The sequence below is a fragment of the Plectropomus leopardus genome, chromosome 1 (assembly GCF_026936395.1).
Source record: "Plectropomus leopardus strain MGB_pleo_1.0 chromosome 1, ASM2693639v1, whole genome shotgun sequence".
Lineage (NCBI taxonomy): Eukaryota > Metazoa > Chordata > Actinopteri > Perciformes > Serranidae > Plectropomus > Plectropomus leopardus.
The window spans coordinates 29,689,829-29,704,556 of NC_142176.1; the positions used below are offsets into that span (position 1 = coordinate 29,689,829).

General features: G+C 40.5%; 1 protein-coding gene across 1 annotated transcript in view; it reads left to right on the forward strand.

Moving 5' to 3' along the window:
• Nucleotides 1–14,728, forward strand: part of LOC121961554 (FERM domain-containing protein 5-like) — an 83,817-nt gene that overhangs the window by 1,154 nt on the left and 67,935 nt on the right. The gene's annotated exons all lie outside the window — the stretch shown is intronic.

Here is a 14,728-nt window from a genome sequence, read left to right on the forward strand (position 1 = left end):
TTATGCAGGCACCATTTACCACAAGCCCTAAATGATTCAAACTTTCTTGGGATCATAAAGAGTGGCCAGATGTTTCTTCTGTCTTCTTTTTTATGCATTTGGTAGAATTAAGTTGCCAAAATGCTGTGCATTAGTCTACTTCTATTCCATCACTTAAAGCAAGTGAAGTAGTGTGATAAAAGGATTCAAAATAAACTGTTTTTCCAACACCGGGATGCATTTGTTAAATCTGTACATTGGAAATGTTTAGCATTAAGTAGATTTTAAGTAGTTTAAGTGCCTTTGGTCTAATGCTGTTGGCTCCACTAAGATTTTATTTCCCTTATTTCCAATCACTTTGTGGTTATTGGTTTTAGCTACTATACAAGTCCATCATTGGTTTTTCTGTGTTGAATACAGTGGCAGCCAAGCACTGATTCTACGTTATGGTGACTGCGTTGTGTAGTGTTGTTGTCTAGAGTGAACTATGGTAGAATTTCTGGTTACCTTTTGTAAATTTGTGTCTTTTTTTCATTTGGTAGGTTTATTGATGGGTCCTCCATGTACTCTGGTCATGCTGATAAAGTGTGCACATTGAATTAGGCAGTCTGTCAGTGAGTCACTGCAGTTTTGTTTGGAGCATTTCTCTTTATTTCTTGTACTTCATGAGTTGTCTAAAAAATCAATTGTATTGACATGAATGAAGGTGAGACATGACTAGAGTGAGTAAACAGATTGTGTGTTTCTAAGCAAGAAAGCGGAGGCGAAAGAGCAAGTGATTAATGTCTATTAGCTGCTTTGTAAATCAAGTGTGTGTGTGTGTGTGCACGCATCCCTGCTATGTCTTTAGTGCGGCTGCATCTTTGAGAAGTCTGGGTGCATCATCTAACCTGGTCCTTTGAGTTGCTGGAGCTGTATTTGAAGCTTGTTACTTGAAGGGATTCATTGCTGCTGAATTAGAGATGACAGCACACAAAGACCATCACCACCTGTTCATTTCTGGGATCTGACGGCAAAGCCAAAGCAAGCCTTTCAACGTCTAACACTTTAAAGTGGCAGTGCTCAGGGGACAGATAAAATGGTGATTTTACGTCACTCTCAGTTCGCTGCTTTCCCTCATCCTCTCTGTAACTAAATAACTCAGATAACCAACAAGTGGGAGGCCCATGATTGTTTTTCAAGAGATTTCATACAAGTAGTCATGTTTGTAATTTAACATTTGCGGGACTGCACTGTCAGATGGTTGTGGTTGTGACTTTCAGGCCCTGAGGTTAGCTTTCTATTAGAGTGGGGTCGATTTCTGCTGTTGCCTTTTACATACGGTGTTCCTGAGCTCACAGGTTTGATTTTATGCAAACCTGCTGAACCAGCATTTGTCATTATGACTCGTTCTGGCAAATTTAAAAAGTAGCCTAAATCAGCAACCTGTGGCGACAATGTCACAGCGCTAAATCCAAATTGTATTGCATTTGTAATAAGCAACTTTACCATGTGATTAACATAATACTTTGTTTATATGCAGACTCGCAGAGCCACGACTGTTTGACCGGTTTTGTACAATTCACTCCTGAAACCAGGCTGGTGTCAGCAAGATGAAGGAAATCCAATTTCACTGGAGATGCGAGGTGGTGGAGTGGCCCCGTTGTGTTTGTTTTTTGGGGTGACAAGAGGAGACATGGCAGAGTTAGTGTCTCAAGAAAACTAAAACTCCACCAGTATGACAACATTTTGGATTTGAAGCTGACAAAAGAGGTGTCCTGCCTGGCTGTAAGCACCAGTTTGAGCTTGACTTTCGCCCTATGCTGTGTCTTGTTTATGTCTGTCACTTGCTTTAAAAGTGCTGCAATGGATGAGGAATGGCTGATTCATGAAGTTAAAATGAGAAATTGTCTCCATGATACCTTCTTATTTTGCTACTAAAAACCAAAATAAGGTGTTAGCTGGCTGGAGGGATTGCTGGGGAGCTAAAAGTTTTTGGTAAGTTAAAAGACCATCGTTAATAACAAGCTAGACAACTTGCTGTTGGAAATATTTTATGACATTTCCATCACAATATAAAATGCGTGTTTACTGTTTCAGAAAGTAACATAACAAACAATGGGTAAATGGCAAGTTGGCTACTCCCCCATCTGTGAAATGGCTGTCTCCAGTCAGATTCTGAGCGCACAGCTGATAGCTACATGGCTTGTTTATATGACATGACAGAAGTGAATATTTAATGAAATCAGTGTGGACGGAGAGCTCCAGTGTTATGAGATGCTACGTGATAGTCTAACGCTTGTTGTTGTTATGTTCCGCTTAGGAGCGGCTGCTGGGTCAAGTGGAACATCTGATAAAATTTAGTGAACTGGTGTAGTCCACTGTTTGGCCTAACATCAAACCAGGGCCCAGCCCTTCTCTCTATTATTCTGTTTTCAGAGCAAAAGAAATACTTTGTCGTGTATTCACCGTCCCAATTCTCAGCTTTAATGTTTTACAAGAAAAACACTATGTAAGTTTTCTGCCTTCTGACTGCAGGGGAAGAAACGGTATGTGTTGTGTTTTTTGATGAGTCTTGTTTGCCAAAGTACAGCCCGCACATGTTCCCCCTTGACTTTTGCGCAGCCCCTTCACCCAATCTTGATTCAGAGTGTTTGGCTGTCAAGATATGCTGATCCCACCCTTTTAGCAACTGAAAGCACACAGCTGGGACAGAATGCTTAATTTCTCGTGCTACTATTGAGAGGGATTAGCTCTTTATTGGGATATTTCATTATTTCCACCATGGGAAATAATGAAATATGCCATTATGTCACACTATGGGGCTCTTGATGAAGCAAAACTGGTCTAAATGAAAACATAAATAGGATCATCGGCTTAATCAATTGTCTATTGTTTACAACAGCGTCACCATTTATTTGCTGGCATTAGACTGTGTGAACACAACATTTGGGGAGTTATATTAATTATGTTTTCCACAAAGTGTCTGCAAAGCTAAATAGGCACTGGTGAACATGTAATATTTTTTATCTGCAAAAGGGACATTTCAGTGACCTCACTGGAGCGTGACAGCATTGTTGGCTGACTGAAAATGGGAGCGGATGGTTGCTGTCCTCTCTTGCACACCTTGGAGATGTGGCCCAGAATAAAGGCCCCTCATGGGGCTCAGCAACGGTCACACTCTCCATTTAGCTCAATTAGCCTACGCCTCGAACTGCTGCTGTTGTAGTGAAATTCCATCATAGTGAAATGATGGTTGACATGACCTTCATAAATGAAAAAGAAATATGACTGTGAAGGCAGCATGGAGTGGAATAGGAAAACAGGCAGGCAATGATGAAGCCCGTTAGTTTGTCAGGCTTACCTTTATGCGCCATCAGATTCCACCACCACAGTGCATTTACCTCACCCACACTGTGTACCTGTCCCCCTCTACTACTCATGGCATTGTTGCTGATTACATCATGACCCTGGAAGCATGGGAAGACTTGTGCTTATTGATTTCTCCTGCTCTTTCAGCACTATGCATTCCTTTAGGATATTCACAGGCTTCTCACATTCACTCTCTTAAAGCCTCAATCCAGGATTAATTGGTGGGATAAAAGGTGGAAGGTGCTGAGAAGGAAACTCAAATTCACTAGAGGCTTTGAGAGGCCCTAGAGAGGCACTTAGAGGCTCCATGCAGCAAGGAAAAACAGGCCCAAGAGTGATAGTCATTTGATGTTGGTGATGAACATCAGCAAAAATGTACATCAATTTCTAGATATTATTCTTTACGCCAGGATTTTGTAGATGCCAGCCACAGTTCAATGGATGATGCTGCGTCACTAGACGTGGCTCAGCAATAATGGAAGAGTTGTGAAAACACTGGAAAGTGTGGATTTTCTAACTGATTGTGGTTGGAGCAAAACATTATTTCCTCCATACTGCTGGGCTTAGAATTGCTGGCAGGGTCCATGTAGGTTTAAAGATTTTATACACTGAAATAGACACTACAAAGCAAGACATTGGCCTAACTAATAGAGCAATACTGGGTTCAGTGTCTTTTAGCCGCTTTCACACATCTGCTGCAAACCTGAAGCTGTCTAGCCATTACCGGGAGGAGTTGTATGTGTATGCGCAATCAGTTGAATCAGACATTAATGGACTTCACCTTGCCAGCTCCATAGTATAAAGTCCATGTAATGTCCAGCTGGGTCCATGTGTGAATAGAGCAAGTAAATATTTAGAGAATTTCCAGCAAGCAAGTGGGTGTTTTGATGGCGTTTCTATTGTGTAGCTTACACAAAACCTGAAGACTGATACCACAGACCACAGACTGATATATATGATTTTTTTTATGCTATAGAACTCCATTGCTGTCCAGACACTTTTAAAAACACTTTAATGAGCCATAACGTTGGACAGGTTGACACAATCCTCCATTAAGAGAAACAATTGCACACGCACCTTCCTGGTGTCTAAACTATACAATACATAGAGAGGAAAAGACAGTGTGTGTGTTTAGTTGGAGGTCCTCTCAACTCTTTATGTTACTCTCCATGTTGTTATTTTTGCCCTGGAAACTATTATTAGTGTGGTTCTAGATCAGATTTAGCCATAGCCCATTCAACATAGTCACTGTAATTATGGAAACGCACAAATACAGGGATTTTTTACATCTGTGTTTATTTGGCAGTTATACCCTAGGCGGCTTTGATTATCATGGAGTATGGTTATACAGCTACCGCTGTTAATCAGCAGCATCTCATTAGATAACGTGGAAAAATAGAGTAAACACACCACTGCCCCACAATGCATATAGTGAACTTTAATTATTTTATTTTAGGAACATGCAAGCTATGTGATATAAATCAGCATCCACAGCATGAAGATGTAGATCCCACACTCAATCTAATATTTTTATCGAGTAACTATAATGTCGAACAAGGTTTACTATCAGTGTAAAAACTTGAGGCAAACACTGCGGGCCATTTGCTCTAAATTAATATTCCTACCTTGAACCAGAATATGTGTATCAGAGAATGTAAAGAACACTGACTGATGGGACACCATTGATCGAGAGAGACGTACCTCATCACTATGAGTGAGTGGTTCAGTCACCTGGCACCAGCTCAGATCCTGTATACTCCACTAATGAAATTAGGGACGTTCTTTTCAAGCCAAATGCAGAACTTGGAAGGAGCTCCTCCACTGTGAATGCATTATTGAAATAGGTTGCTCTTGTCTCCTAAGTGGTCTCTCTGCACTCATATTGTTTTCCTCTCAGTGTGCACTGCTAAAATTGGAATAGAGGTTGTAACATATTTTGTTTTCATACATGCAAGCGTCTGCTCATGTGCTTATGTTGCTTTCACCTCCTCACTAAAATAACGATAATGGTTGGCATCTTACCTTTGAATCCGACAGTGGGTTTCATTGTTTATTTGTCCAAACCAGACCTCAGCCAAATACTAATGTGCAAATGCCTTTTATTTCATTAGAATTTTTTAGTCCAGTGGAAGAACCCAGAGAGTGCTGGAACATTTAAATTAGCATGACAAAGAGAGAAATCAATGTATTGTTCTTTCCTGTGGCTCATGTGAAATGGTTCGCTGAGCGACTGCAATCCTTGATTTATCCTTGATATATAAGCACTTCAGCTGTCAGATGCTGAACGGGTTTTGATCAGACGTTGAGGACATTGATGCTTGACTCCTTTATTATACTTGTTTGTGATTGCCACAGTGGTTTCATAGTGATGAGACCAGTGATGTGACTGGCTGGGTGTGTTTATTAATCACCACACCCTTTGATCCAGATTCCACCTAACCCATCAGTTTGCACTTTTCCTTGCTGCTCATACATGAACTAAAATAGCAGGAGTGGTTGTTGTTTCCAGATGTTTCTGTTACTCTGTTTTTTTCTGGCTGTGGACTTATTTAACTATAGTTTTAGTTACAGTTGCTTCTGCTGTTTACAAATACAATTAAACACATTCTCAGTGAATTCGTTGATGCCATAAGTGACAGTGGTGTCCTGGAACATGCTCCATCCCTCACTGCACTGATGCCATGCATCATGTTTTGTTTAAAAATTTTAAGCTCAAAAAATGGCTGCATGGTTGCTCCTCCTGAACGTAAGCAGGAGTGGCACAGGGCGAGCAGGAACAGGATAGCACCTCACATTCCCACAGATCAATCCCTATTCACCATAAAGCACACGCCTCCTCTACTTCTTTCACCAGAGTCCACTGCTTTGTCAGATCTGTGTATAGAATAAGAGTCATCTGGTTGAATGCCGTCCGGTATTCCAGGATTTAGCCAAGTTTCAGTTACAGTTCCCTTTATCTCATTGGAAACTAATGCGGACACAAAGGTCATCCAGTTTATTATCCATCACTTGTACAGTGGCTAGCAGGATTCTCGTTTCGCAGAAAGTTTCACAAGTTCACACAGAGACAGTCTTGCTTGTCTGTGTGGTCGGGATTGGAGCTGGGGTCCATTCTTTTCCATCTTTTCCTTGATGATTACTGATATTTACATTTGAAAATGTTGAGCTTGCTAGCTAGAGTGGCAGGAGAGGAGAGTTCACAGACTGCAGAATGTGATGAACAACCCTCAGCCACATGCCACCACCATCCAACACCAACCACAAAAAATCATCATGAACACTTGCAAAATAGACACAAGAGCATGAATGAAGCACAAATTTAGCGGGGCTGACAGAGGGTCAACTGGAAACATCTACCCTATGTCACAATAGGGTCATGTCGAGGGTTTAAAATACGGAAGTTTTAAGGGGGGATATTCAGACAGAACCACCAACACAAAGTGTTTGAAAACTTGGGAATGAGACTCAACAATTATCTTTCTTCAGAATTGCATAATCCACCTTTGAGCTTTGCAAATGTGAGGATGTGCTGACATTATTAAGTTTCATATATTTTATATGAGATACTTAAGAGTTTGTAGCTGATGGTCAGATTTGAATTCCTATCTTTGGGCTCTGGTAACATCTGATGGCCATTTGTCAGTATTTATGACATTTTATTGACTGCAGTGAATGGGCATTCAGTCAAACAAAAAAAAAATATATCAATGGGTTATTCAGTATGGCAATTGTAGGAAACTGCAACCAAAATTTTGAAACTTGGTGCATTTAACGGACAACAAACCAACCGGTGATTTAGCCTCTACACATTTTAAATTTTGGAAACGCTGGGAAATGCATGAACGCTCTCACTCCACTCAGAAACTGCTGTCAAAATGTGTTTTATCAGAGCTCTCAGTCTCAGCTCCTGTGGATCTGCTCAGCCGCTGATAACAGAAATCTGCTGGGATTGGGAAGCTCCCAGATGTAGGCTAAAGGAGCTAAATGGGAAATATTATATGGTGTTCTGACTGTATTTTTAGACATGTAAATAATGAGTTCATTATTGAGTCTGTTGATAGCCTCTCTCTCTCTCACACCACAGCTCAAAGTGCCACACGTAGCACCTTGAACTGAAAGTGCTAAAAAATGAGCATGCTCAGGCAGCCTTCCTTCATAATATATTAATACAGTATTCAGCATATTTGGATCTGAATTTCACATGACATCCAAACATTCAGCCTGTGGCTCCTAAGCATGGGATTGAATAGCTTTCAGCCCATAATGATCCATGGACTGGGAATGCTGGTACATACATGGCGTACGTGGCTTCATTTAGAGTAAAAGTAGGATGTGCTTTAGAAAGAGCTCCTGCTCATCAGCCACGCTGCCAGCTACGTGCAGCCCTGCGGAAATCTGCGGGAGAAATGTCTTCTTGATTTGAAGGCACTCGTTTAAATAACATGTTAATCCATAACGTGGAGAAATGGTGAGATAAGCCCTCAAGGCTTTGGTGTGCTCTCAGATTAGGACGTTCGGCTGTTGGCCATGACAGTAATATCTATGATTCCAGTGATGTCAGGGCTTCAACTCCATTCACCACGCCGACTGTTTTAGTTAGCACATGCACAACCACCATAGTGCTGTGCAAATGGATTGTTATGAGATCCAAACTGATTAAATTGGAACCTTTAATACTCAAAGTTCATGTAATGGAGTCATAGAAATCCAGGCATCACAGTGTATGAGCTACTTCATTGTAATGAGCCATCAGTGAGGATTATTTTCAGCCTATACCAATTCCAATTAATGTTAAATTAGTGCAGCTTTATCTTTTTAACTATTGAATATTCAACAGCTAATAATACAGTGGATTTCTTTCGTCTGTACTGACAGGCAGCTTCGCAATTTTCAGCATTCATTTAAAGGGATTTTAAAAAAATTTAAAGGAATAGTTCAGCCACAAAATAATATTGATTAGCCGATGTACAGTACCATGGTCCCAAATACAGTTTTTTTAATCAAATGGCATTTAGGAGAATGGAGTGCCCAAAACATGAAAGCATATCACTGCAAACAGACTTCAACTGAGGCTAAAATTTTATATCTAAAAACAACTACTGTTGCTTAACTATTGCTAAAAAAAACTATTTCTGATTATCCTCCTTGAAATGAATTTCAAATCGGGAGAGTCAGGTGAATGAAGTCAAAATAATTGTTTAATACAGATTACAAGTGTTCAAATTAGCAGATGATATGTGATGATTGAGATTTGACACAAAGTCTGGTGCTAAGACTTGATGGGGAGAATTTGTAATTTAGGGGCATCTACCCTGAGCAGCAGCAAGATAAATGGAGTCCAGACACTGGTGGTAATGGCTGGTGACTCTGCTGAGACCAATGACAGCGATGAGGCTGCAAAAACTAGGCAGTAATGGGAAGGTGGAGGTTGAGCACAACTGCAGCATGAATGCACTAAAGGTAGAAAGAGAATCTTATTCAAAAGACAGCAGCAAGATGATAGGCTAACAATAAAGGTGTGTCGCTGTTAGTTAACTTTGGTCAGCGGATAGAACTGTTGATACCTCAAATGACAGCTCCAGACAATAACAGCAAGAAATTGTGAATAAAATATGTAAAGAAGTGAATAGCTGATGGTATGGGAAATAAATGACTGACCTAAGCATGCAAAAGTAACTTTCCCGAGAGCTTCATTTGTTGTGTCCTCGTGTGCGTGTGTCAACGTCTTTTAGCAGTGAAATGCATTCATTTTTTAGGTGCTCTACTGTCCTCAACATCATTCGATAGAGAATGTTTTCTGGGGCCATAGAGAGCCTCGGCTATGTGAACAATTCATATTGTTTTTAGGTTAACTGTTCCTTTGATATTTAATACATTTGAATCAGGAAGTTTATTGTTTGTTGACAGGGCTACTATGAGACAGTCTCAGATTTTCTTGCAGATTACAGTGGTACATTTATGAAAATAAAGTCACAAATGTCCTACAAGAAAGTTAGGTGACAGTATTAAAAGTGACACGGTCCAAGAAAAGATGCGTTTTAGATGGGCATTATTAAACCATAAACTTAAACAAAACAAAAAAAAAACATTCATTGCAAGAAGTCTGCTTCACTTAATGTGCATGATGGAGGCAGCTGTGGCTCAGAGGTAGAGCGGGTCGTCCTCTAAACGCAAGGTCAGCGGTTCGGACTCCTCCAGGCAACATGCTGAAGTATCCTTTAGCAAGATACTGAACCCTGAATTGGTCTCGATGCTGTGGAGTGTAAGTGTGTATGAATGGTTACTGAGTAGCCTCGGCCACCAGTGTGTGAACTTGTGTGTGAATGGGTGAATGTGACATGTAGTGTGAAAGCAATTTGAGTGGTCAAAATAACTAGAAAAGTGCTCTACAAGTACAGTCCATTTACCATGATGGCAAATACCACATGCACCTAGCCAACAATGCTGTTTGCATCCAGGGTTGAATAGCCAATTTAGCTATTTACACCCAGCATTATGGCAAAGCCAACGCTGCCATTTACACTAGGGTGTAAAATACTGGGCATCCTATCAACGTTAAAATATGACAATAACTTGAATGGGTCTATTTAGCTATTCTCCTAAAGTTTATGTTACAGTGTTTATTCAGCAGCTTTATACTTCAGAAAAGCTAAAAATAATAAGTCAGCTCAGTCTAAAAATAATGAGCCAAAATTGATTCACAGCCCGAATCACCCACCAAGTCTTACTACCACCTTGGACTGTGTCACTCTTAAAACTATGTTGCCAAACTTTTTGCAGTACATATGTAAATTTATTCTCATAAATTTACCACTTTAATCTCAAGAAAATCCAAGATTTACTCATACTAGTGTTAACCATGATTCATTTGCCCTAATCCAAACCACTTCTGACCATGACGCACCAACGTGATAAGGACTAGCTAATCACAGCGCACATTCTGGGCCCATAATAACGTGTTGCAGTGGTGGGTGTAAATAGCCAAATAGCTGCAGTGTGACTGTTCTCACCCTGGTGCGAATAGACAATCTGATATATTATTCAGCTCAGGTTTGAAAATGACATTAAATTCTCTCCTATGAATATCCACACTGTGCATCGATGTTACACGTATCCCCAAAATATTTGAAAATGAAAATGCAAATCTGTTGGTGAATTAAATATGTGCAAGTATGACTTGCATTTATTCCCAAATGGATTCCTAATTGTCTTCATTCATCCTAATCTGCAGTGGTATTCATAGTCAGGTCTGAGTGGGGTTTATTTCATCTCAGAGGGACTTGTGCCTCCATGTTCTGTCAGAGGCTTTAAATCAGAAATCATGCCAGCGAGGAAGAATGAAATTATGTATTTAAAGATGAGCTTAATGTGTGGCTGCACCTCCGAATGTGTGTGTGACAAGAGTGAATATTTAATGTTGGTTTCCTTTGATGCACATGTTGAGGTCATCTTATGTGATGCAGACGCAGCAGTGATAGGAGAACCTGCCAGTACACTTAACAGCATTTGGCTGCTCCCTGGTGATGTCACTGCATTTGCTGTATAGCAGCATCTGAAGGAGGCACGGTTCATAGCCAAGCAAAGCTTATTCCGCATACTCTCACTCTCATTTTCTGACTCTCTCTTTCTGTCCCGTTGGATGTCTCTTTTTTGCTTTATTCTCTTTTTTCGTGCTCTCTCTGCTGGCTGGCCCCTCAATTCCACAAAATCCCCCCTTTGTTCCTTTTCACTTTCATTTCTCCTCTTCTTCTCTCTGTCTTTGTCTCTCTCCTCCCTCAGTCAGAAGCACTGCAGCTGAACAGATTAATGAGCTTGCCCTGACTGAACCTGACACCGGTAGACGACACAGCAAAGACATGCTATACGTGACACAGCAATAAATATGCTGGAAGCTTTTCACTGAAGGCATCACAGTCATTGTTAGCCACTTAAAAGGCTTAAGTAGTATGCATCTTAGTCAATACTTTGCATATACTATAGTTTCTTGGTTTTTAGCCAAGCTGGCAGCATGTCTCCTCTAATGTCGCAAAAACTTTTGAGCAATGAGGTGCAGATTTGTTTTGATTGATTGATGTCTTTATTCGAACATGCAAAATTCAACAAAAACAGTAGTTAAAAACATATCAACAATAAAGGGGGGAAAAAAAGGACATAATGAATTCCATCTGAAAATTGCATCAACATTGCATAACATGAGCGAAAGGGACTTTCTGAATTAATTTTTTTAATAACTGTTGGATCTATTGTCACAAAATTTGGTTTACTTTCATGTCTCTTGTAAGAAATTCATAATAACTTTGTTGATCCCTTGAGTTTCATATAGCACCATTAGCGTCAACGGGTAAAAAATGTCCGACAGTATGTTAGATTTAAATAATGCAATATCCCCGAAGCTAATGACATCACGCCTCGGCTGTACTTCATAGTTTCGTGCTAATTAGCAGATGTTAGGCAAAGATGCTAACGTCTATGCGTAAAAGAGTGCTTCATCAAGTTACCACTGCTAGCGCTTGGATTAACAATAGACATATATATTTTTTAGAAATAGCATCACAATTGATGCAGCAGAAAGAGATATCATATTTATGACATCATGCTACATTACCCGCAATGCAACAGGACTGCTGACAGTTCAACTGAAGATTCAAGTGTGTTGTGGTACAGTAGTAGCAGATAATGTGGTCTTCAGCTGCTAGTCTCAAGTAGAGATGAAGAGTGTGCTGCAGGGGCCTGATTAAATACCTAAATTATTAAAAATCAGGCTCTCGGATGATCGGATGGATTTCTGGCAGTCCTGAAATTTTGGTGGGCCATCAGCAGTCTGAGCAGTTCCACAGTCCGATCTCCCACATGGATGCTGTTGAAAGGTCCTTCATAAGCTGTGATGAGCCCGTTTTTTATTTGGGTAGTATTTTACATGTGGCTCAAGCTGTAGTCTCGTGACTGTTATGATACTAAACTGGACTTCCCAGCAGTACAGACAATATTGTCTGCATCTCCCAGACATCTGCACCTCCATTTTATTACTTTTTCTTCCTCCTTTCTATTCTTAAAAGAATAACACAAAATAACGCTGCCTTTTGTCTTTTGGCAACACTGGGGATGCAGCCATCTTTTTTTAATAAACTTTATTGGAATTGTCACTATACATAAACAACTGGGGTCCCATGTTGATGTTCAGTGTGGCCGCTCAATTGATCTGAGCAGTGTGAGCATAAAAATGTGAAGTTCTGGCTCTACAAGAAAGGCCAATCAAAGGTCCAGTGTACAGGAATATCCCTAACTATGTTTTTATTAGTTTATAATCACCCTCAACTAAGACACGTGTTTTCTTTACCTTAGAATGAGCCGCTTATATTTACATAAGGAGCCGGTCCTCATCTATGCAGTCTGCCATGTTGTTTTACGGGAGGCCAGAATGGACAAATTGGAAAGAAAGGGCCGTTCATGTTTTTGCATCAGCCACTGTAGCTGTTCTACTTGCTTGGCACTCGGGAGAATTTGAATTTCTTCAGCATGCCACTAAATCCTGTGTACTGGACCTTTACACTGTGTGGCATGGGTTAACACTTTGCATAGAACTGATAACATTGCACAGCTTTAAACTTGTTCTTGTGTTAAAGGGATAGGTCAATGAATTTTAACCAGCTTTGTATCTAGTAACATGGATTCACAAGAGACCCCCCCCCCCCTCTCAAATTCATATCAAATGGTAATGCCAAGCAGTGCTGATCAAATATGAACCAAGATTGTGCCACTGTATTTCTTATTTCTGGCCTAAAATGTTTTCAGAAACCTATTTGAGCTTACTGTTAAGTAATACGAGACTGTTTCTTACCAGCTGGCCGCCAAACTGTTTAAGGAAGGGCAACTTGCATTATGTCACCCACCAGTGGGAGCATTTATTGGTCTGGGGCAGTGCTGTGCATTGTAGGTTTTCTACTTCTTGAGCAAAAGCAAATATCACAGTCCCTTTTTTTCTCTGGTCACATAGCACATTTTTTTTCAAAAGTATTTTTGTCTTTCTACTGCATAGACAGCCCAGTTTTATGAAAAGACCATCTCTCCAGCAGTGAATTACTATTTGTATTACTTTTAGCATTTAACAAATAGACTTCTCTTCTTAGTTTTGCAGTCTGTGTGGCCCCCGGATGATAGTCAGTCTCTCATTTTTTTAGCATTTCTTTAACCAGACAAACCTCAAACAAAAGTTTCACAATATGGAAATACATGGAAGCCAACAAATAATGCACAATATATTCATTCTCTGCTTCTTTTTTGCGGTGATGAATGGCATCCCTCAGGGAGGTGGTCTGTCTTTGCAGTTGCTTTTGATGCTTTTAGAAATAAAAATGAGACAGCAGGGAACTGTTTACGATTGCGAGGCACTGAGGATGAGTCTGTCTGCAGCTCACTGACACGACAGGGTGCCCAAGTCCAAACAAACTCATAAACATGAAAAAGCGATTGCAGAAGAGTAGGTCAAGAGCACATCAAGTCAAGCTGAGCTTCATCAGTTTAATTAAAATAGTAACAATCAGCGTTGCAAATTTCCCGCACTGCCTAGCGTGAGTATAAGTCCCCCGTATAGATGCTTTTAATTTTGTAGCTGAGACATAATTAAGTAATTTTCCTGTCATATTTGGGAGGCATCAAGGAGATTGTGGTTTAATGTGGGGAACTGAGCAGCAGCCAGACTGTAACCAGCCAAACTAAATCAGCCCACTGCATGTATGGGAGCAGTTATATCTCAGGGATTATGTCGTATGACTGCCATGGGACTGGGGGAGCTCAAAAGGAAAAAAAGATCTGGAAATGGATGTTCCCTGGTTTTGTAATTCTGTTTGTCCATCTTTCTAAAATCTTTTCACACATGTTCTCAATTAGTACATTCTGTCACTACTCCATCCAAACATTTGGCCCAGCTGCAATAAGGTGTTAGAGGTACATCATGTCTGCAGAGAGCTGCAGTGAGGCTTTCGAGATTAACAGAATGAATGTGTATTAGCCTCTCAACGCTGGTTGATATCAGACTGGCAGAGAAATCCTGCTCACCCCAGCACTGGCTTTCCAGCAGGGAAATCTTTAAGGCTTTGCAGAAATAAGAGAGCAGTTTCTTGTTCTCGCTGGAGTCCTCTTCACTCCTCCTCTTCTTCTTTTATGTCAAACTTGAAAGGGGAGACGAGGCTTGTTTGGGAAAGGCGGAGACTTGCAGTGGAGTTGAGGACGTCACCGGAGAGGAAGAGTTCAGGCACGGCGATGATTGTGTGCAGACTGATGCTGGTCGCACTGAACTTGGAAATCATTCTGTCTTGATTTTCTTTGTTCAGACATGAGCATCATGTGTTATTCATGATCCAGTTTCTTCTGGCTCCAGTGGTTGATATTTAATCACCAT